At 54.3% G+C, this 21,347-nt stretch overlaps 1 protein-coding gene and 1 long non-coding RNA gene across 2 annotated transcripts in view; both read right to left on the bottom strand.

Annotated features, from left to right (window-relative positions):
* LOC125619931 overlaps window positions 1-3,862 on the bottom strand; it is an 11,246-nt gene extending 7,384 nt beyond the window's left edge. Inside the window, exons 1-2 of the long non-coding RNA XR_007351489.1 lie at window positions 3,853-3,862; window positions 1,375-1,378 (exon numbers count right to left, since the gene is read on the bottom strand). This is a non-coding gene — a long non-coding RNA (uncharacterized LOC125619931). The remainder of the gene's footprint in view (window positions 1-1,374; window positions 1,379-3,852) is intronic.
* LOC107160616 (synaptopodin-2) overlaps window positions 1-21,347 on the bottom strand; it is a 91,908-nt gene that overhangs the window by 59,884 nt on the left and 10,677 nt on the right. The gene's annotated exons all lie outside the window — the stretch shown is intronic.

Below are 21,347 nucleotides of genomic sequence, written 5' to 3'. Positions count from 1 at the left end.
ACCAGCACCTGTACAGCACCGCCCTGAGGAAGGGCACAGAGCCCTCCGTCCATTTGTCCATGGGCGGTGCTCCGGGAAAGGACCGCCTTTGAAAGGAGCGCCCTGAGTCAAACCCCGTCAGAGCCCAGTGGACGGCCTCACCAGACCGGAAGCCCCCTCACCCGCAAGCCTTGCGGGGGGAGCAGTGGTTGCGGGGGGCGCGAGCCCACCGGGCCGTCGGGCCCTGCGTCGCGGCCAGGCGTCTCCAGGTGGACGGGTCCCCGCGACCAAAGGGGCCTCTGCCTCCCTGTCCCCACCGCCCGGGCTTCACCTCCCCTTGGCACGAGGTCCTCCCCGGCAACCCCCTGGCCCCGAACCACTTGCCTGCTCTGAAGGCTGCTTCCACCTCTGGGAGGACATCTGCTCTCTTGCTTGGCTCCCAGTGAAGCCTCTTAAGACCCTGTGGCCTCCTCGGCCTTCTCTCAGCCTCTGCTGAGCACACACCCTGAAGACGTGCACGCACTTCAAGGGGGATGTCTGAATCCACTCTTACATCCACGGGAAGTTAGATGGGAGTTAGAGAACCTGTGACTGCCCAGCACTGACCAGGGCACTCCACCAGTACCCCCAAGCACTCAGGGACTCCAGCCGTTGAAGTGAGGGCCGGGTGAGCCCCCTGCTCGTCACTCGTACAGGCAGGAAGACCTATGCTTGGCCTATGCTGCTAGTGACAAAGCCCTCGAGAACACATGCTTGTGACCCATCTAGGAATTCACAAACTTGGATGCTTTAAGACAACCTCTGAAGCGGAGGCCCAGTGTTCGCCTGGCTGACGTGAGATATTTGGAATTAAAACCACCACCACCTGTCAGGAGCACAGCGGAGCCAAGCAGAGCAGGTCTTAGAGGACCACCCTCCCTCATGTCACCACAATCCCTGAGGCCTCTCAGACCATTCAGGAAATTGGTGTTGCTTCCTAGTGACCTCACCCACCCTGGTGGCACTTCCTAAAGCCATGGCAGCACACAGTGGCTGGCATGGACAGAACACTCATTGCACCAGGGGCCCTTCAGCACTGTACTGGGTTCTGTGACTGACCTGGCAGAGGTTCAGGTGGGAGGGAAAGGCTCCTCCCCTACTGTGCAGGCAGAGGAGCAGGCTGGGCCTCCAGGTCCCACGGCTGTGGCGGAGGGTGCAGGGGTCCCCCCCCCTAGCAGGGAGCCCAGAAGCGCAGCAGAGAGCACATTTGTCCCAGAATCCCCTAAAAGTCAGGACCAGGCTATATCTACTCCCCCCCCCCATGCCTCTGCTGCCACCTGGTGGCAGGACCCTGTGCAGGCTGCGCCCTGGGCCTGGGCGTCTCTGTGAGAGGCTGAACCTGGTCTAGCCCCACACCCTCCTCTCTACCCCTGAGGCACTGCCCACAAACCATGATGACCGCTGAAGGGAAAGTCATGGTGTCGGGATGGTGAGACTGGAGCTGGAGCCACAGGGACACCACAGGCCTGAGAACCAGAACCAGACTTCCTGATCTTAGCCACGCACCTGCCCAGCCCATCGGACTTCACAGAACCCAACGCACAGTGGTCCTTGATCTCTGCAGGCGTGAGACTCCTCCTGCAGCTCTTGGAGATGACCTTCCTGAGTATCCAGCAGTTTCCACTGTCCCCTGAGCGGCTTCCATGGCTGCACCATCGGTCCTTGCTCTGCAACTTCAGCCACCGGTGACCCACTCCTGCAGGAGCAGCCTCCTGGCGCCACGAACGTGACTCCAGCCCCGACTCTCCTCCAGGCGCACCCCCATCGCCTGCTCCTCGTCCTGGAAGGGGCAGTGCAGCCCTCTTCCTTGGCCAGCTCTGGCTAACTCAGAGCCTCCATGAGAGGGCAGGGAGGGAAGGAGGCTGCGCCTCCTGCAGAACGGCATCTCCAGGAACCTGGTGGCAGGCCAGCTGGGAAACCAGGCTCTGCGGCTGCCCACAGCCAGCGCCCGGGCAAAATCCCGCCGTCTCTGACCGCTCGTTTCGGACCTCGCTGCTCACTTTTCTGCTTGATAACTGATTTTTTAAAATTCTTTGCGTCACTAGCATTTTAGTAAGTGCCAAGTCAGGTGTGTGTGAGTCATTTTGAGACAGTTCTTTCCATTGTCTCTTATAAAAGACAAGAGGGGACACCAAATGACCCTGCTGGCACACTGTTGTGTCCTGAGCCCTGGTTCTCTTCTCCCAGGCACCGTCCATGTGACAACCATAGACACACGACTCGAAGCCTCTGGGGGCTTGACAAACAGACGGTCCTGCCGCTGCTCTCCATGCTCTGCCCGCTTTCCCCCTGGCCTCGCCCCACCCCTCACGACCACCTGGAACCCGCGGAGAGGCTTTGGTTACGCCTGAAGTCCTGGGTCAGGGTCAGAGCCGGAGTCCCGCCCTCCTCGCCGTCCAGGAACACGCAACGGGGTTCCTTCTTAGGAGAGGCAGAGGGCTGAGAGAGGCCGCGGGACAGCCGTGAGGTGCCGGCACTGCTCCTCACCCTCCCTCTGCTAAAGGGCACCCAGCGCCACTCCCAGTGCCACTCCCGGTGCCCATAGGGCTTCCCTCCAGGGCTCCATTCAGCATGGCTGCTCGCTGCTCAGCCTTCTGAAGTGGCCTCCAAACTGGTCCCCCGCCCTCCAGGCTGTGTCCCCACAGCAGCCGGGGACTTGAACACACAGGGAGGATCACACCCGGCCTCACTCAGGAGGCCTTGATGGCTTCGGTCACACTTGGCGAACTCCCTGGGGAGCTAGGGGACTTGGTTCTCTCCACACCTGGGGCCTCCCAGATGAGCTCCTCCTCGTCCACTCCTCTTTTCCCGTCCTCTCGCTGCTGGGGCAGCCCCTCCCTCGCCTGGTAACTCCTTAGATGGATTCCCAGCCAGGTTGCTGTTCTCCCTGTTACATTCTCTGCCGGTGTCCTCTGTCCCCTCGGGCACCTGTGAGTGCTGCCAGCCTCCAACAGGAGGCCACAACTTGCAGTGAACAGGGAAGTGCACAGGCCTACAGCAGCAGCAGCAGCAGCCAGGGCACCGGAAGGAGCCTGCCAGGGAGACGGGGCAATAGGAGGCCTCCCGCAGCCCAGGAAAGAGCCTGGTGCCAGGCGCGGGAGGCCGTCAGCCTTGCTGGCCCCTTCCCCAGGCGAGCCAGGGAGCCACCTTCTGATTTAGGCAGATTTTGACATATGCGGATAAATGACTTCCATCTGGGATTCTATCCAATCACATGCCGGGTCACATCTTGTTCTCAGGGAGAGGTCCACAAGAGACCAGTGTCCTCTGCATACCAAGGTCCACCTGGCAGCCACAAGAGTTCCCTAAAGCTCATGCCAAATACCATCAACCTCAGTTCACACTGTGACAGCTGGTCTCTGTGATGATCAGTTTGCCTCTCAAGACAGCCACGTTGGCCGACCAGTCAGCCACATCCAGCAAGGCCCAGGCTGCTCACAGGAGTTCTGCAGCCTTCCTCCCCCTGCAGGGCTGTCAGCAGTTGCCAGAGGGTAGGAACCCACCGGGTCTGTGAGCCGACCATGCCAAATGCTTAAACACTTCCTTGCTTTGCTTCAGGTCTGGGTGGCCTCTTAGCACTAGGACTGCAAGAACCGCAAATTCTTCCCCACACTGTTGGTACTGTAAAATTCGGCTTTTGATCCATGTTATCTTAACCAGTTTCTACCATCTTCTCTTAACTGTCCTTTATATAACAGAAAGCCCCAGACATACACTGAAGCTAAGTTAGCACCGGCCTTGCTCTGGGTCGGGCCCCCGTACCCCGGCGGCCACAGCTGTGCTGAATGGGTTCCCGGCAGTCCCGGCCATTGGCAGGGCCTGGATGGACCAGACCTCACAGCAGTAGCTCTGGCCCGGTGTCTGCTCACCCAGAATGCCATAGAGATCACCTCGTTTCCCACGTAGGGCCCTGCAACAGAAGCACAGAGGGCACGGCACCGAAGAGCTCCCGAGGGTCCTACCCCGTCCTCTCTGGAAGCTGCAGGAAACACTGTTTCCCAGCATATTGGTAGAGGAAAGCAGGCTTTGCAAAGAATTCAAGGAAACCCAAAACCCATTTTCGTTTTCAGCATTGACACAGAACACCCCCATTTGTCTCTTTCCTTTGAAAATCACTGCTGTCTTCTCACTCGGTGTTCCTATTTTCAAAATGGACTTTAGCAAGTGCTGCTTTAAAAATAAAATTGCGGATGTTCAGCAGGGGGCATGTTACAGTGCCAGTGTCCTCACCCAGCACTCTTCATGGATGGGAGTCCTGTGGCCAGGAAAAGCAGGACATTATGCGGGGACCACACAAGCTCCTCAGAAAGCTTCTAGGACCATTCCCCAGGATGGGCTCTTGCCCAGGGTGGAACCATCAGCCCCGGAGCGCCAGCATCATGAGCAGGATATTCACTACTTTCAGCCTCAGAGGGCTGAACGCAAGTCCTCACGGCGTTTCCCAGTTTAACTCAGCCTTGAGGGCACGGCAAACCCTGACCCTGAATTCAGCCATTTCCCACAAAGGCTTCCGCTTAACCAGGATCACAGAAGAGTCCAAGCGAGACACGTGGGTGTTTCTTGGTTAAAGTAAGCAAGAACCACAAGAAGCAAGTCAAGTGCCATGATTCCAGGCAAAACCTCTCAAGGTGCTCGCGCTTGCGGGAACAGGCATCTTGCTTTATTTAGTTGCGATTGCCAGTTAGATGCATCTGCACACCCCGTGTTCTGCGCAGACCCTGACGCAGGTCTGCAGGCTTGCAGGGCATGCATTTCAGCCTGTCCAGTCTTCTTGGATCCCACCATGAGAGGCTCCTTCCTCATACCTGTGAGCTTGGTCTGTCTCTGTCTCAACATGGCCCATTGAGGACTGCTGGGTGCCTAAGCAGCTGGGGACCTCAGAAGTGGCTCTTACTAACAGCTGGAAGCAGGGGGCATGTTACAGTGCCAGTGTCCTCACCCAGCACTCTTCATGGATGGGAGTCCTGTGGCCAGGAAAAGCAGGACCTTATGCGGGGACCACACAAGCTCCTCAGAAAGCTTCTAGGGACATTCCCCAGGATGGGCTGCTCGGAAGGACACATTGTGGTCAGAGACAGGAGGCAGCCGAGGGGAAAGCTGCAGGGCTGTGGGAAGCCAGGTCCAGAGGTGGGGGCAGGGCTTCACAGAGTCTGGCACAAGGGCTTTGCCCAAGATAGACACGAGTGCACAGATGTCGGAAGTTATATGCGGGGCTGGCCTCTACTGGGCAGTCCACGAGGGCCTGGGCATTTCCCGGCAACTCCACCACAGAGCACTTGGTTCAACAAGCAGGAGGACCCAGAAGAGATGACCACGTGCAGAGGGTGGCAGTGGTCAGGGTGAGCCGGTGTCTGAGAATCAAAGACCCCACCTGACCCCTGCAGCAGCAGAGCCTCTGCACCGAGCAGGCTGCGGAGCAGAGCGTGCCGAAAGTCCCTTCTCCTCTGGGTTGGAAGCTTTGGGAGCGCAGCACATGCCCCCGTGAATGTGCCCAGTGCAGCCCACCAGGCTATGAGTGCCCAGGAGCTATCAGCAACTGCAGCCTTCTGCCCACACACCGGGGACCCAGGGACCTCCACGGCAGGTGCTGGCTGCTGACAGCTGGGACACCCAGCCAGGCCCAGCAGCACACCAGAGCCACTTCTTCAGCCAGCCCTGCCCAGTGTGCATGGGACAAGCGATGACTCCTTGTGGTCAGGCTGGTCACTGGACTCCCGCTTTCTCGGGATGCTTGTGAGACTCCAGCAGCCCATTTCCTTCCTAACAGAAGAGCCCAAACAGTCTCCTGCATGGTGCACGCGTGCCAAGATGTGATGTGCCTTCCCACCTCCGACTGCCCAGTGGGTGGAGTCAGCACTCCCCCTGTGGGATTCTGATCCTGGAAACGTACAGGGTAGCTGTACAGGTTCCCCTGGTGAGCAAACTCCCAGGGGATAACAGACACTTTGCCTCCCACCCTTAGAATGCCCTGCAGTCTCTCCTAGGAACGAGCTCCACCTGCAGCTGGGTGTCCAGGCAGTGCAGCCCGGCCACCTCGTGTCCTTCTGCTGTTAGGGATACTTGCCGTCCTAACCCTCCCTAACACGTGCGTGTTGATGAGCCACAGCACTGAAATGACGACATTCCTAAACTGTCACTAAGAGGTCTGGCAAAGCACTGTGTCTCCCCTTGCAAAGACACTAACAGCACAGCCCTGGGCATGATCCACAAGAGAAGGGGCTCCCTTCACTCCAAGGAGAGCCAACCGTTGGAGATCCTGCTGTAGACCTTAGTGCCCAGGACAGCAAGTTGCAACACAGTTTGCAAAACCCAGTGATATTAGTGACTCAAATGCACAATGTCTGGGCTTTGGCAAGTGAGAGGTTGGCAGAACAGGACTGGGGCACCCTGTGTTTGTGCCTGCAGGAGGCCTGAGGAAAGGGTCCCTTTACAACAGCAGAATGCCAGCTGTTTCCACGCCCTGAGCTGTATGTGGCCAGAGAAGACATGGTCCCAAAGAAAATTTCTCTGTGTCCTTTTGGAGATTCTCCGCCCTCACTTGTCCACAGAGATGAGCACCATGCATCTCAGGAGAGAGAATGGCCCTACCCAGTGCCTGAAATGAGGGCATGGGGCCAAGGAAGGGGAGGAAACACCAGACCCAAGGGCTGCCCAGGGATGGTGCCCACGGCCCGGCTTTCCGTGCTCCAAATCTGGCCTGGGCTTCTATGCTGCCAACCATAGGTGCATGTCGGGGGAAATAACTCCACCCTCTATGAGCCATGGATCTAAAGAACTATCTCAATGTCCATTTTCATCTCAAATGACAGCACCAAAGGCCAGGCCAAATCAAGAATTCCTCACCAGAACTACCACACAACACTCTTCTGCAATTCTAGGGTTCCGTGTCCAGGGAAAGAGGCAAAGGTTTCTGCAGACATGCACAATCCTGGGGCAAGGACACACCTGCCACACAGGGACTGCCTCTGATGTGTCTGCTGCAGGGCGTCCCCCTGCTGGCCCCTGGTCACTGGGAGATGCTCTACACCCAGCCCTCGCCCTGCCATTTGCATGCCAGTCTTGCATTTACTGACAGAAGTGGTGCATCGGATGCATCTCGCAGCTCCTGTCAACTACATTTATATGGAAACACACATCATGCACAAGTGCAATGATTCCAGTGAGCTCTGCGTTAATGGAAGGGAGGGCTAGGCCCCTCCAAGGTTCCTACAGCACATGTGCTCACGGCTTCCAGTCTCCTTTCCTGTGCAAGGACCATTTCAGACAATCAGGAGCTACAGTGTGGTGAAGCACAAGGTACAGAGACAAGACCTAGCAGGTCTGCAGGATGAGGCCTACCCTGGCCCATTCCACAGCCAGCCATGTTCTGGAAGGGGTGACACGCACCAGTCAAGTCCACAGAGGTGACACATGTCCACTGGGCCCAGAGGTGCGATGTGAACTGGTTAGACACCCTCCATATTCAGCGCTGGGAAGCTCACGGGTCAGTGTTTCTCTGTGTAGGCTGCATGTCACTCATTAACATGGCTAACACAACCATGTTCTGCAGGTGCTGCCTCATTGTGTGCATGGCAGAGACTTTGTTTCCAAAAACATATGCATGGCACCTGCTTGCCACCGTTCGTTCATCAGATACCCATGGAATTTATTGTTCATTGCAAAGATCCATGCTGTGCTCTTCACACCACACACAGACAAAGCCAGCCAGTCCAAAAACTGCTAAGCTGCACTCTGTGGGTGGTGCTGATAAAATGATCTCATCTATCTTTGGGCCTAGCACCTGCATGGGTTCCCAAAGTATGATGCAGTCAATACAGGACACACAAGGCAATCCTGTGCCCCACCTGTTACGGTAGTCCTGTGTACAATCCAGCAACCCCAGAATGCAGGAGCTAGGCCCATGAAGAGGCTGCTGGCCTCACCCTGTTGGGGTCAGAAACAAAGATGGCTTGCAGCTTTTTGTACAAATGTGTAAGTAATAAACACACACAGCCCACAACTATGCTGGAAGAAGAGTAAAAAAAAAAAAAATCTAGAGGAAACCCCATTCGACCACCCCGCCAGGCTGGAAGTAAGCGAGCGTTTCCCCAGAGGATCCGGAGCAGGCACAGACACAGCCCCTGCAGGTCCAGAGGATCCCCGCCGGCAGGCCCTGCAGAGACTCAGCCTTGGTTTCTCTAAAACTCTGAGATCCGGGGAAGAAACAGCCCTGCCCACCCTGCAGCGGCAGGTCCATGGAGCGCTCCGGATTGGACCCAAGACAGAATGGGCAGCGGATCTGCTTGGGCGGCTGCAGTTACTCCTCATGCAAAGTCCTGTGCGAGCTCCATTTCCCAGGGCATGCGGCTCGGGCCTCACTCCTCCCCCCCACACGTGATGCTCCGAGGGCACAGTCGGAGCCTAGGACAGGGAGGCGAGTGGCACACGTCCTGCCCTGAGTTGCCAGAGGGAAGGGCGTGAGTACTGCAAGAAATATTTAAGATCCATTTCAAACTCCACATGCACCCAAGGTCAACGTGTCCTGGATGGATCCCCCTTGCCATTATCAAACCCCAGGTTCTCTTCAGGGACCATGAGCCCCGCTGGGGGGTGGCTCCTGCCCGACTCCCAGCCATGCATTTGTGGCTGCCCCTGCCAGCCTGCCCACACGCTCGGCCCTGCAGAGAGCGCCCTGCCAGGAGGTTGTCACCATCAGGCTGCCAGCACACTCGTGACCCCCTCCTACACCTGCCAACAGTCCCCAGGGTCCAGGCTCCTGCTAGGAACCCCAGCTTCTGCACAGCCTCTGAGCGTCTCTGTCCACCCTCTTACATCTCCCCCTTCCAAAACTGCACTCACGGAACCTGCAGGGGCATGGGTCCCATTCCACTCCCCCCGTAATAGTGGGTGTTTGTTTTTTTAAAGGGAAGCACTTTTTGATTCACAGTGAGCCCTTAGTTGATGTCGATTGACATCAGAATAATGTTAAAACTCGATATGTAGATGCATAAGCCTTTCTCCTTCCATCAGCTTGGTAGCCACAGTCAGGGAGAGAACAGGGCTGAGCAGTGTTGGGAAGGACTTCTGGCTGGAAGCACAGCCCCACCTGTGTATGTGTTGGCTGGGGCACAGCTAGAGGGGCGGCAGGCTCATTCCAGGGAAGCAGAAGGGCACCAGCCACCGGGCACGGTCTGTCCTGCTAGTGCCTCACATTGTCTTCCCACATGTTAGTAGCAGGTATGCAAGTGCATTTGGGTGAGCGCTCAGCGAGCACCTGAGAAGAGCCCACCTGGCATCTCAGTGGCCAGGTCTTGCTTCCAGAGTCCATCCTCTGGGGCACCCTGCCCAACGTGGCAGAGGGGCCGCTGGCGAGGCTGGAGGATTCACATGCACATGGTTTTATGAAGCCTCCTGCAGCTGTGCAGCCTCCTGGGGCAGCAACGCCTCGACCTGAAGGTGACGCACGTGTGACCTCCGGCACTCATGGCCTTACCTAGGATGCCCGAACCCGAGTCAGGCTGTCACCATCCAGTGTGATTGCCTCGCTGTGCCTGTCTGCACACACAAACAGTAAAGACACTGAGTTGAAGGGCAAGTGAACGGCTTGCCCCAGTGTCTGGGTTCACTCTTTTCTAAAGGACCCACTTATCTCATCTACAAAATAGATTTAAGAACATGCAATCCATAAATTTTCCTTTTTAAAAAATGTACTCTCTTTTTCCACACAGTCTAATTAGGGTCCCCTTCTTTATGATTTTATCTGGACTCTATATGGTGTTGGCTGCTCTGCAAATGAGTCATAGGGTAACTATTCCCAGATTGTACCCAATTCTCCAGGGAAGCAGAGGAAAAAGAAACAACTGCCTTTTAAGGAGATCAAACCTGTTCCTAGTGATAAACCTCTTTCCACTTCAGTTTGGACACAGTCTCAACAACCGACGGACAGAAAACTGTGGGGTGGTGTATAAAATGCATCAGCTGGTGGATGTCCCTCGCCGTGGGTGGTTCTGCATGCACTGCCATGCATCCCACACAAACACGCGACATCCAAACGGGCACCCGGCCCCCCCCTGAGATGCTGAGAGGACGCTTCCTTCCCCCATCATCAAGACATCGGGTCACAGTTTGGATTATATGCTGCATACTTTGTTAAGGACATTTATTTTAAAACGTTTTTATAAAACAAGAATATTTGGTTTCAGGACATTTGCAAAACCTGGAGTTGAACTGCGAGAATCTGTAGTGTAGCTGAGTGGGAAAGACAGCTGCAGGAAGGCCACTCGGGAACTGCTACCTGGGCGCTGGGTGACGCGTGACAACTGTCACTCCACTCTGCACCTCCTCAGGCGTTTCCCGCTGCCGGACCTGGAAGTGACCTGAAGAGTCCAGCACACCGCAGGAGGCGCTTCCTCAGCATGTGACTGTTCCCTTCCAGGGCCCCGGCCCTCCCATGGTCCTCAGCGTCTCAGCTGGGCCACAGCAGTGGCTCCCACCGCTTGAAACCCATGCAGACGGCCCCCCATGGTCACCCGAGCTTGGAGGAGCCCTTCCGGGCAGGTCCTGTGTGACCGGGCCCAGCACAGCCGCTCTGCGTACGCCCCTGTCAGGTCTGATAAACTGCTTGCTGCTCGTCAGAAGAGCAGAGCCTCAGCCAACAAATGCAAAGATCGAGACACAAGACTCTCCTCTGTTGAGTTGCAAAAGTGACATGTTATTTAGTCCAGGGCTTACAATGGTGAAACTGAGTCAGGGTTTTTCTGTTTGTGTTTCAACCAAATTATTATAAATGATCAAAATAAAATATCTGGCAAAACTAAAAATGATATGGAATTTAAAAGATAATATTCATACAAGAAAAATAAGTATGCTATTAATATGTATATGGCTAAACATCCTTGGAAAGTGTCTTTAAATGATCGTTGAAAAACTCAGGATCTTCTAGTAAATCTAGGCTTATGTTCTTTGGACTCTGGTGCAGGTACAATATTTCCCTAATAGAAACCAAAACACTAACTATGAAAAAATGAGCAAATCTGGCTATATTGGTGCTCTTCGTTGGCATTTCCTTTCAAGCCTGATTCTCCACAAATCTACGACGCCAATTCCATTTCTAGGTGTACCACTCACTAAGAAGGGCCTGGCCCACACCCGAGCTCACAAAGCAAAACCCAAGCAACCCAGATGCTCATCAGCGGGCAAGTGGAGGGGGGACCATCCTGGAAAGGATGCTGGCCACGTCCCAGACCGTGCCAGCCCAGGGGCATGGACCCCAGGGCGTGTCTGACAAGGAAGGTCCCCGGGGCAACAGACAGCTCAGAGCCCCCTCTCTGTAAGGCCAAGCCCAGGGAACCCTCACAGCGACGCACAGATACTAGGGCACTGGGCAGAAGGAGAGTGGCAGGAAGGAAACTTCCCGAGTTGGGCGGGCAGGGCGGTGACACCAGGCCCACCGTGCTCCACCTCGCGCTTGTCTTCTCGTTTGCAGAACTGGGTTGACGTGGCTTAAGATACTTAGAGTACACTAAAAAATGTGCTGCAAACCAAAAATCATAATCACTTAGTTCTGTGCTCTTTGTCCAAAGTGAAAAAGGATTCAAATTTAAACAAATTAAAACTTCATGCTCCATTGCTCAAGTGCCTCAGGTAGCTTTCAGATAATGGGACTATTCATTCATTTTTCTCTTCTTTTGCAATAATTTTTTTGGCATCTAATGGTTTTCATTATATAAAGAATACTCCAAGTCTCAACTGAAATCAGTGAAAACTACATAAAACACACACACCAAGCCCCAGGCTTCAGCGCATGCCAATCCTCTGACTCCTCTGGGAGCTGCTTCTCTAGGGCCTCCGGTCCTCCTAGATGTCTCTCTCACCCCACCTTCCCGGCACCTCCAATCCCCTCGCCTCTCAGACACTGCCACAGGGCTCCCATCCCTGCCACTTTATTGAGGAAAGGCCACCAAGGCCTCCAGTGTTCCCGCCTGGCCTTCCGAGGGCCACCTCCCTGAGCCTGGAGAGCCCCCGCTGTGGCCCTAGAGCACACACTCTGCTGTCCTAACCTGCCGGAGCACTGACCCTCTCCCTGCAGTGACCTCTTCTAACTTCCTCTGCTCCCGTCCTCCAGCCCAGTTTTAATGTGGACCTTCTCCAGGGTTCGGCAGGCTGCGATCATCTGCAGTTTTCTCGATCGCTGGGCCTTCTCCTGATACAGACTGCTAATCTTAACCTCCACTCAACAGCTCCTTCCTGTACCACAGATAACTCAAATTCAAAGATTTTATACTAAATCTAGGCTTATGTTCTTTGAACTCGGGTGTAGGTACCATATTTAAGTTAAATGTAGTTCCTCTTCCCCGGGACTGATGAGGAGCAGCCTCATCTTATGCAATCTTTCAGTGAACAAGGGGTCCTCCTTGTCGTCCAAGATCAAGCCCCCAGCCCACCGTCCCTCTCCTGCATCACCATCCACACCCCAAGTCTCTGCTGCCTACGCCTCTTCCTTGTGCACAGCACCAAGGAAATGCCTTGAGTACAGAAGCTACTCGGCCTCCTGCCAGCTCTGCCTCTGTCCCTCTCCACAGGGCCTGTCACCTTCCCAAGCACACACCAGCCCCGCACCCCAGTGTCAAACTCCTGGATGAGGATGTGGGAGAAGGAGGTCTCAGTGATGGGCGGTACGGGTGAGAGGAAGGAGAAGGTGACTTTTGGACCCTGGCTGCTCTCGGCTTCTGAGTTGGTCACCTAAGGAGGTTCTGAACGTTGGACCTTTGAGCCTTTCCACGAGGACAGGCAGCAAGATCCTCGTTGTGGTCCCATAAAGGATGGAAAATGAATGTGGAGACACACTGTTGTCCCAGAACCTGCCAAGGGGCTTTAGCACACAGAGAAACCACATAGTAGAAGGACTGGTCGAGTTCTGGTGCTGGCTTCTGCCCGCTCAGCTGCTAAAGGTGCCGAGACTGCTGCGGACGGCCAAGCTCCCCTCGGTGGGCGGGCAGTGAGCCTGGCCAGCGACATCCTGGATCCATTCTTCAGCATGCTCTCTGGTGGCTTCACCTCAGGAGCTGATGTCTCTGTCCAGGCAGAAAGAGGGGCACGCACTGCAGTAGCTCAGACTCTGCCAGGGTCAATTAGCACACCAGGCGTGGGGCTTCTAGACAGGCCTTCATCTGAGCGGTGGTCATGTGAAGGAGACTGGCTCCACAGCTCCCCAGGTGGGGCTGTGACTCAGGAGGTGCAGTTACAAGGGCTGCACCTGGATATGAGGCTCTACAAGGTGACCAGCAGTGCTGACTGGCCGGAGGCTGAGCTGTCATGATGCCGACAGAAGCCCTGTGTCTCCAGCTCTCCTGACGTGACCGCTGGTGCCACAGGTCTTGGGGCCACTCTGCAGCCAAGCCTGCTCTTCATCTACGCTCTTTGCCCAGGGCTCACCTGGGACTCCCGTCTGCACCCTGGGGCGATTTCTCTTTATTAAGTCTGTGTGCTCCTCGTTTTACTTGGATCTACTCTAGTGGGCCACACAGAGTTCCTGCCTGATGAACATGGGAGGTGTCAGCCATGAGCCACCCAGCCCTAGGGGAGCACAGACCTCGCTCACTCCTCCCAGTGGCACGGTGGCAAGGTCCCTCCCGCACCGCTCCCTGGGACAGATTTGGTGCAAATCATACAGAGTGCAGAGTCTTCAAAGTCGTCACAGGAACATGCCAATAAACGTTCATGCACCAAGGAAACAAAACAGTAAAAGACAAACAGAAGGGTCAGAGGACACTGGTGCTCCAAGTGGCTGCTGGGAAGACCACTGGACTCGGCGGGAAACACCGCGAGGAGGAGCAAAGCTGGAGCTAACCTCAGACATGTCTGGGGCTTGGAGAGGAACGGAGAAGGGCCTCTGACTGACCCACGTGGTGGGCAAGGGGTTCCACAGCGGGAGGCAGGCCACTCCCCATCAGCCACCACAGTGGACTGCGCACAGCTCAGGACAGCATCTCACTGAATCGGCTTCAAAATCTCAGCTTCCTACCCACTGGACTTCCTCACACCTAAACATCTTCCTATCCTTCCTTCATCAGTCCCTGTCAGCTGGTGTGACAATGGGACATACCTACATGATGAGGACATTTTTCTATGCATAATGGCTGATTTTCACAAAAGGAAACAAGACTAAGAAAGCCTTCAGGTAGTCCCCGTCCATGCAGCTTCTCACCCTGAGGACAGGTCCCAAGGGACAGCCGGACGGGGCACCAGCAGGTTCTGGGGCCTCGGCACCTGGGCCTCCAGGCTGGAAAGCTTGTCCCTGGAAGGGGGCAGGGTCAAGACTCGTGCCCGGAGGGAGTCCCCCGTGGGACACCTTACCAGAAGGGCCCCCAGGTCAGGACACCTTCCAGGAACAGGCGCCCAGGTCAGGCACCAGTGCTCAGGAAGGCTGTGTCCGGGGCGTCTGAGCCATGCCTCTGGGGATTTCTAGGAGGAGAAGGCAACAGGGCTGTCGTGCTGCGCCCAGAGCTTGAGCAACAGAGTCCAACTTTGAAACCACCAGCCACACCCGAATCGATGCATCCCACTGATGTTTGTGAAAACTAGATTACCAGGCACTCCTCATGAATCCATCAGGGAGTTAACAAGGCAGCAAAGGAATCAGAGTCCATTTTAGAATAAGAAGCATTGGAAAATGCTGAATTTGATAGTCATTTACTGCAATAATAAGGAAATTGTAGGCATTAATAAGGAAAATCTAGTGAAAGTACACATCAAACTGTAGAATTTGGGATTTTTTTTTAAATAAATATGTCCTGGAAATTTTGAGTTGGAGAAATGCAAATAAGATCTCCCTACAATGCCAGACAAAGAATTCAACTTTCTAGAAAATATTTCTCTATTTTTTGAATTAACAGAGAATATATGACTATTCTTGGGAATTTTCTTTTACCTTTTATCTTCCTGACTTAAAATAGACTGTAGCCAAAATGAACCTTAACATCATCTATTCTAAGTCTTGTTTTGTAAACGGAGCGCCAAGAGCCCTTGGTTTGGCGAGGCAGCTGAGGTCACAGAGCCAGCTGGAGCCGTGCCTGGAATGCAGGCCTCCTGGTGCGCAGCCCCTCGGCAGCCCTCACCACAGGACCAGCTCACGGCCAGTGAAGATGGGAATGCACCTGCGGGCACGGCACTCTTCTGACCACACCTTAGCAGGCTTCTCCTTTTACAAAAGCACAATTACACCTCAGCACAATCACTCTTCTTAAATAGTGCCACTCTTCCACCAAGACACAAAGACACTGTCCATCCAGTTACATATTCACCAACCTTCCCATAAGCAGATCTAGCTGCCCCCCAGCCAGTTATCCAGGGATGGGCCTGTCAATCACCCATGCCCCAGAGCAGGGGTTAGAACTGCCAAATGTCAATCACCCATGCCCAGAGCGGGGGTTAGAACTGCCAAATGTCAATCACCCATGCCCAGGGCAGGGGGTAGAAAAGCCAAGGGCTCTGGCTTCTGCTGTCACAGAGCAGGGTGACAAGGCTTAGTCAGCAAGCATGAACCTGCTCCAGGCTGTGCTCCCATCCTGCGCCACCCAGTTCTCCCTCCTGCAGCAGGTGGCCTTGAGCTCCCACCTGCCCTTCATGCAAGCGAGAACTTCCACTGTGTTTGCACCTCCAAGATGAAACAAAGCCTTGTGTTTGAGCCAGTGCAACTTCATCACTCACTCAGTCAAAACAGGGCTCCTCGCTAACCAATCACATAAAAGGTAATAGTCTTCACTGCACACCTACTGTGTGCCGGGGAGAAATAAGCAGAGAAGTGCTCCATTTGTCACAGACGTGGGAAGAGCAAGCACAAGTGTTCAGGAAGTGAGGTAGGCAGCTACAAGGAAAGCTGTGCAGAGCGGAGGCCAGAGACCAAGGAGGAGGTCAGAGCCCTCAGGCCTCAGAAGGAGCTTCTGCAGGTGAGGCTCCCCTGCCCTTGGAAATCCTGCCCTGCCTGATAGGAGATGACGTTCCATGAGGTCACCTCGTCCCTGGGTGGGAAGACCTAGTGTGTTGGACGACGTTCCATGAGGTCACTCGTCCCTGGGTGGGAAGACCTAGTGTGTTGGACGACGTTCCATGAGGTCACTCGTCCCTGGGTGGGAAGACCTAGTGTGTTGGACGATGTTCCATGAGGTCACTCGTCCCTGGGTGGGAAGACCTAGTGTGTTGGACGATGTTCCATGAGGTCACTCGTCCCTGGGTGGGAAGACCTAGTGTGTTGGACGATGTTCCATGAGGTCACTCGTCCCTGGGTGGGAAGACCTAGTGTGTTGGACGATGTTCCATGAGGTCACTCGTCCCTGGGTGGGAAGACCTAGTGTGTTGGACGATGTTCCATGAGGTCACTCGTCCCTGGGTGGGAAGACCTAGTGTGTTGGACGATGTTCCATGAGGTCACTCGTCCCTGGGTGGGAAGACCTAGTGTGTTGGACGATGTTCCATGAGGTCACTCGTCCCTGGGTGGGAAGACCTAGTGTGTTGGACGATGTTCCATGAGGTCACTCGTCCCTGGGTGGGAAGACCTAGTGTGTTGGACGATGTTCCATGAGGTCACTCGTCCCTGGGTGGGAAGACCTAGTGTGTTGGACGATGTTCCATGAGGTCACTCGTCCCTGGGTGGGAAGACCTAGTGTGTTGGACGATGTTCCATGAGGTCACTCGTCCCTGGGTGGGAAGACCTAGTGTGTTGGACGATGTTCCATGAGGTCACTCGTCCCTGGGTGGGAAGACCTAGTGTGTTGGACGATGTTCCATGAGGTCACTCGTCCCTGGGTGGGAAGACCTAGTGTGTTGGACGATGTTCCATGAGGTCACTCGTCCCTGGGTGGGAAGACCTAGTGTGTTGGACGATGTTCCATGAGGTCACTCGTCCCTGGGTGGGAAGACCTAGTGTGTTGGACGATGTTCCATGAGGTCACTCGTCCCTGGGTGGGAAGACCTAGTGTGTTGGACGATGTTCCATGAGGTCACTCGTCCCTGGGTGGGAAGACCTAGTGTGTTGGACGATGTTCCATGAGGTCACTCGTCCCTGGGTGGGAAGACCTAGTGTGTTGGACGATGTTCCATGAGGTCACTCGTCCCTGGGTGGGAAGACCTAGTGTGTTGCTCCCTCCCAGAAATCAACTGGGGACCTGCACAGAGCTCCCCACACCCACTCATGTCCCAGGGGCCACTCATTCTTCTGGATAACGATGGGTCAGCACAACTTTGATCTGCTGTCCTCCTTGGCTTAGCAAGGGGTGGGGAAAACGTGGGCAAGAAGTGGACCATGACTGCAGGGGGGTGGGCAGTGGAGAGAGGCAAGAAGCAGAGGAGAGGAGCTGGAGGCCTGGAGATCACAGGGCATCAGGGCATCTCAGCCCTTCATGAGTGGCACCTGCCCTGTGCCCAGCCACAGGAAGCCTGGCGCAGGGCAGTGGGGCGGCCCCAGGGAGTGCTGAACCCCTCTCCTGGTCTAGACTCAGCCCAGGAAGAAGCTGTGCAGAACACACTTCCCCACAGAGACGCAGCCGAGAGACCCTTTCCAGGCGACCTGGGCTCTGACTTCCTGTGGCAGCACTGACTGACAGGGAATATTTACCCAGTCAGCCTACCAGGAGCCACGCTGGCACCAACCAGGGGGATATGCTAGGCTTTCCACCATGAAACTACGGAGACTTGTGTGGTGGTGTCCTGAGCTGGTGTCCTGAGGTGGCGTCCTGAGGTGGCGTCCTGAGGTGGCGTCCTGTGGTCACGTCCTGAGGTGGTGTTCTGTGGTGGTGTCCTGAGATGGTGTCCTGAGGTGGCATCCTGTGGTGGTGTCCTGAGGTGGCATCCTGTGGTGGTGTCTGAGGTGGTATCCTGTGGTGGTGTCCTTAGGTGGCATCCTGAGGTGGCGTCCTGAGGTGGCGCACTGAGGTGTCCTTTGGTGGTGTCCTGTGGTGGCGTCCTGAGGTGGTGTCCTGAGGTGGCGTCCTGAGGTAATGTCCTTTGGTGGTGTCCTGTGGTGGCGTCCTGAGGTGGCATCCTGTGGTGGCGTCCTGAGCTAGTGTCCTTTGGTGGCATCCTGTGGTGGTATCCTGAGGTGGCGTCCTGTGATAGCATCCTGAGGTGACGTCCTGAGGTGGCGTCCTGTGGTGTATCCTGTGGCGGTGTCCCTTGCTTGAGGTGTTTTCTTTAAATCTGTGCTGTCTGTAGGTTTGTCCTATCAGTTCATTTGCCTTCGGAGAACATAATCTTGGGTCCATTTCCTTGAGTGGATCAGACTGCATGAAATGTGGCTGTGATGGTGGACACTGCGATGTCCTATGGCATGCCACGTTCATCAGGGTGAGATCCTGTGTGGAGTGCACAGCCACCTCAGCACAGCCCCACGGCCCCGTGGAGCACCTTACCTGGATCCTTGGTCTCAGTCCCTCACCCACCCCACTAGCCATATCCCACACCGTCCACCTACCATCCAGCACATTCACCACAGAGCACCCACCTCACAGAGGATAAGACCGAGGCTCAGAGCAAAGCTGCATGTCAGGGAGAGGCGGCCGGCTCTGAATCATCGTCCTCTCAACAGATCAGTTTCCCAACCAGCCCATGACCCCATCCCATTTGTGAAGGAGAACTGAAACCAAAACCCGCTTCTCTCGGTCTGACATCAAGGTCAGGACAATCAAGAGCTGGGTCCTATTCTTCTCTGTGCTCCCTAAATTCCAACCTCAACAGGAGAGACCACATCAAAGGAAGAGGAAAGATGGTGTTAGCATTGGTTTTAACCAGACTTCTACAGGAGAGGCAGTGTGCACAATCACTTAAACACTCTTCTAGACTGTTCTATAGCTGTGCATTACAAGAAGCCAAAATGGAGAAAGAGGACAGGGAAACCACAGTCCGAGTCTCCTCTCACAGGACCAACATGCTGATCATGTGATGATGCCAATTTTTAAAAGAAATGTGTATATATTGAGTTGTTGATGGACCTTTATTTATTTGTATGTGGTGCTGAGAATCGAACCCAGTGCCTCACGCATGCCAGGCAAGCACGTTACCACTGAGCCACGACCGCAGCCTGGTGGTGCCACTTTCCAAGAGGGGGTTTCATCCTCGTTGTGTGAGACTCGGAACTCACGTCATGGCTTCCCAGGGAAGCAGGTGCCAGCAGCCCGGGCCTCAAAGTCCTGGTGACACATCTGTCCATGGCTCAGCCCTGTGGCGCCCGTGCCTGGAGACTCCCCCAAGCCCACCAGCAGGGATGCCTGTGTCTTATCCACAAAATGGGAGAGAAATGTGCGTGAACTGAACTGACGTGTGGTCTACTTTAACACAGGGTCTGACTGGGGCTTCTGGCCCACTGACCTGTGGGCCAGAGGGTGGGCCCTGTGGGCGGCACTGGAGGAGACCCCGCAGAAGGGGCTGCTCACCAGGGTGGGAGGGAAGGGGCGTCGGACTTCGCCTGGGTGAACCTCTGCTCGACTTTCCATGTGATCATCGACGTCAACCCAAACACCCCACAAGGATTCACGTGCTAAAACAACTCTGAGAGGAAGGCAGCAGAGCAGGGTACACAGTCCCCCAGGGCAAGGAGTGCAGGGCCAGGAGGACACTGAAGTCAGGCAGCACCCAACCCGAACCTCGCAGAGTCTGAACAAGTGGAGAAACACCAGTGAGAACACATTGAAACAGCTAGAACAACACCACATGGCAACACCACTTCCAGCAAACGCTCTCAAAGACGAGAACACTGGCACCAACAGTAACAGAAAGAGCACACAGACCAGGGAGCCGACTGCGTGGAGAGGGGACGGTGCGGGGTCGGCCTGTGTACTGCAGATCCTACTTCAACACTGAGAGATGAAGAACTACGTCTGGGGATCCAAAAAGGAAGGACACTGAAGGGAAGTTCTCAAAAGAAAACTAGTTGTTGTTGTTGTTTTTAACAGAAAAACTGTGCAAATAAAATTATTGAAGGTACACCTGCTTTGACAGGAACTATCACACCACAAAGTCTCTGAGTAAAAGTCTCAAGTGCACACACCACACGCCTTCAGGGCATGTGGTCACTCTCACAGAAGGTACCTCTCAACCACACTGAGCCTTTGAAACATGCGTGCAAGGATCAGCAGATGCCAGGGAATGCTGACTGAACCCATAGGAATCTGCACCACTGACGGCCATGCCACCACTTCAGATCCTTCACAGAGCTGCAGAACTCCATGGTGTTCCACAGTTGTAACAGAAACAGGGATACTCCAGATTCATTTTCCTTTTCTGAGGTGACAAGTGGCTCTTAGTCATTGGTGACCTGACAAATATTTTAGAATAATAAATGCAATGTTCCTCTTAAAATTAGTTGTTTTGAAAGCAAAAAATGGATGAAATAGAATTTTTTATAAAGAGTCACCGAAAATGTTTCTATATCAGGTGACTATTTTTCTGCCTGATGAATATATGTGTCTTTTTAAATGCCATCTCTCCATACTTAAGTAGAAAAAAATCCATTTTCATACCTTCCAAATGTAAAGTACAGTGAGATTTTAACACTAAAGGTTCTAACCACTTAGTAGGACAAAGGGAAGGCATCTGAGGAGAGAGAAACCTCCCTCCATGTCAAATCTCTAACAAAGACCTTTGCGTCACCAGCTGATGAGAGTAGAAAACGGCTAGTGGTGATTCTGTCCCTCAAATGCCTCTCCTTGTGCTGGTTTCATCTTCAGTGGCCACGGCAGTCTTTGAACTCAAGAACTGCAGTAAATACGACTTCATTGTGCCTTTGAATCATTGGCCACACAGGGCCACACAAACATTTTCAAACCCATAAAGTCTGTCAATCATTGACAGCTTTTTAATCTTCAGTCTGCAGATTAAAAAGGCTTTGTGTGCTGTCAAGAAAGCAAAATTAAAACTAGTGTTCATTTTATCTTTTATCCTTTAAGGTTTTTTTCCTGGGTATGTCTTATGCTTAACATGAAAGATAAGCACAGCGGTTCTGTAGGTGTGTGTGCATGTTCTATATACACCTAGAACACAGATGGATCTTATGTTCAACATGAAAGACGAGCACAGCAGTCGTGCAGGTGTGTGTGCATGTTCTATATACACCTAGAACACACATGGGTATTAGGCTCAACATGAAAGATGAGCACAGCAGTCGTGCAGGTGTGTGTGCATGTTCTATATACACCTAGAACACATGGGTCTTATGTTCAACATGAAAGATGAGAACAGCGGTCGTGCAGGTGTGTGTGCATGTTCTATATACACCTAGCCCACAGACGGGTCTTAGGCTCAACATGAAAGATGAGCACAGCGGTCGTGCAGGTGTGTGTGCATGTTCTATGTACACCTAG

The sequence above is a fragment of the Marmota marmota genome, unplaced genomic scaffold, assembly GCF_001458135.2.
Source record: "Marmota marmota marmota unplaced genomic scaffold, marMar, whole genome shotgun sequence".
Taxonomy (NCBI): Eukaryota; Metazoa; Chordata; class Mammalia; order Rodentia; family Sciuridae; genus Marmota; species Marmota marmota.
Note: the sequence above shows the minus strand (reverse complement) of the source record. Positions and strands in the feature narration are given on the sequence as shown.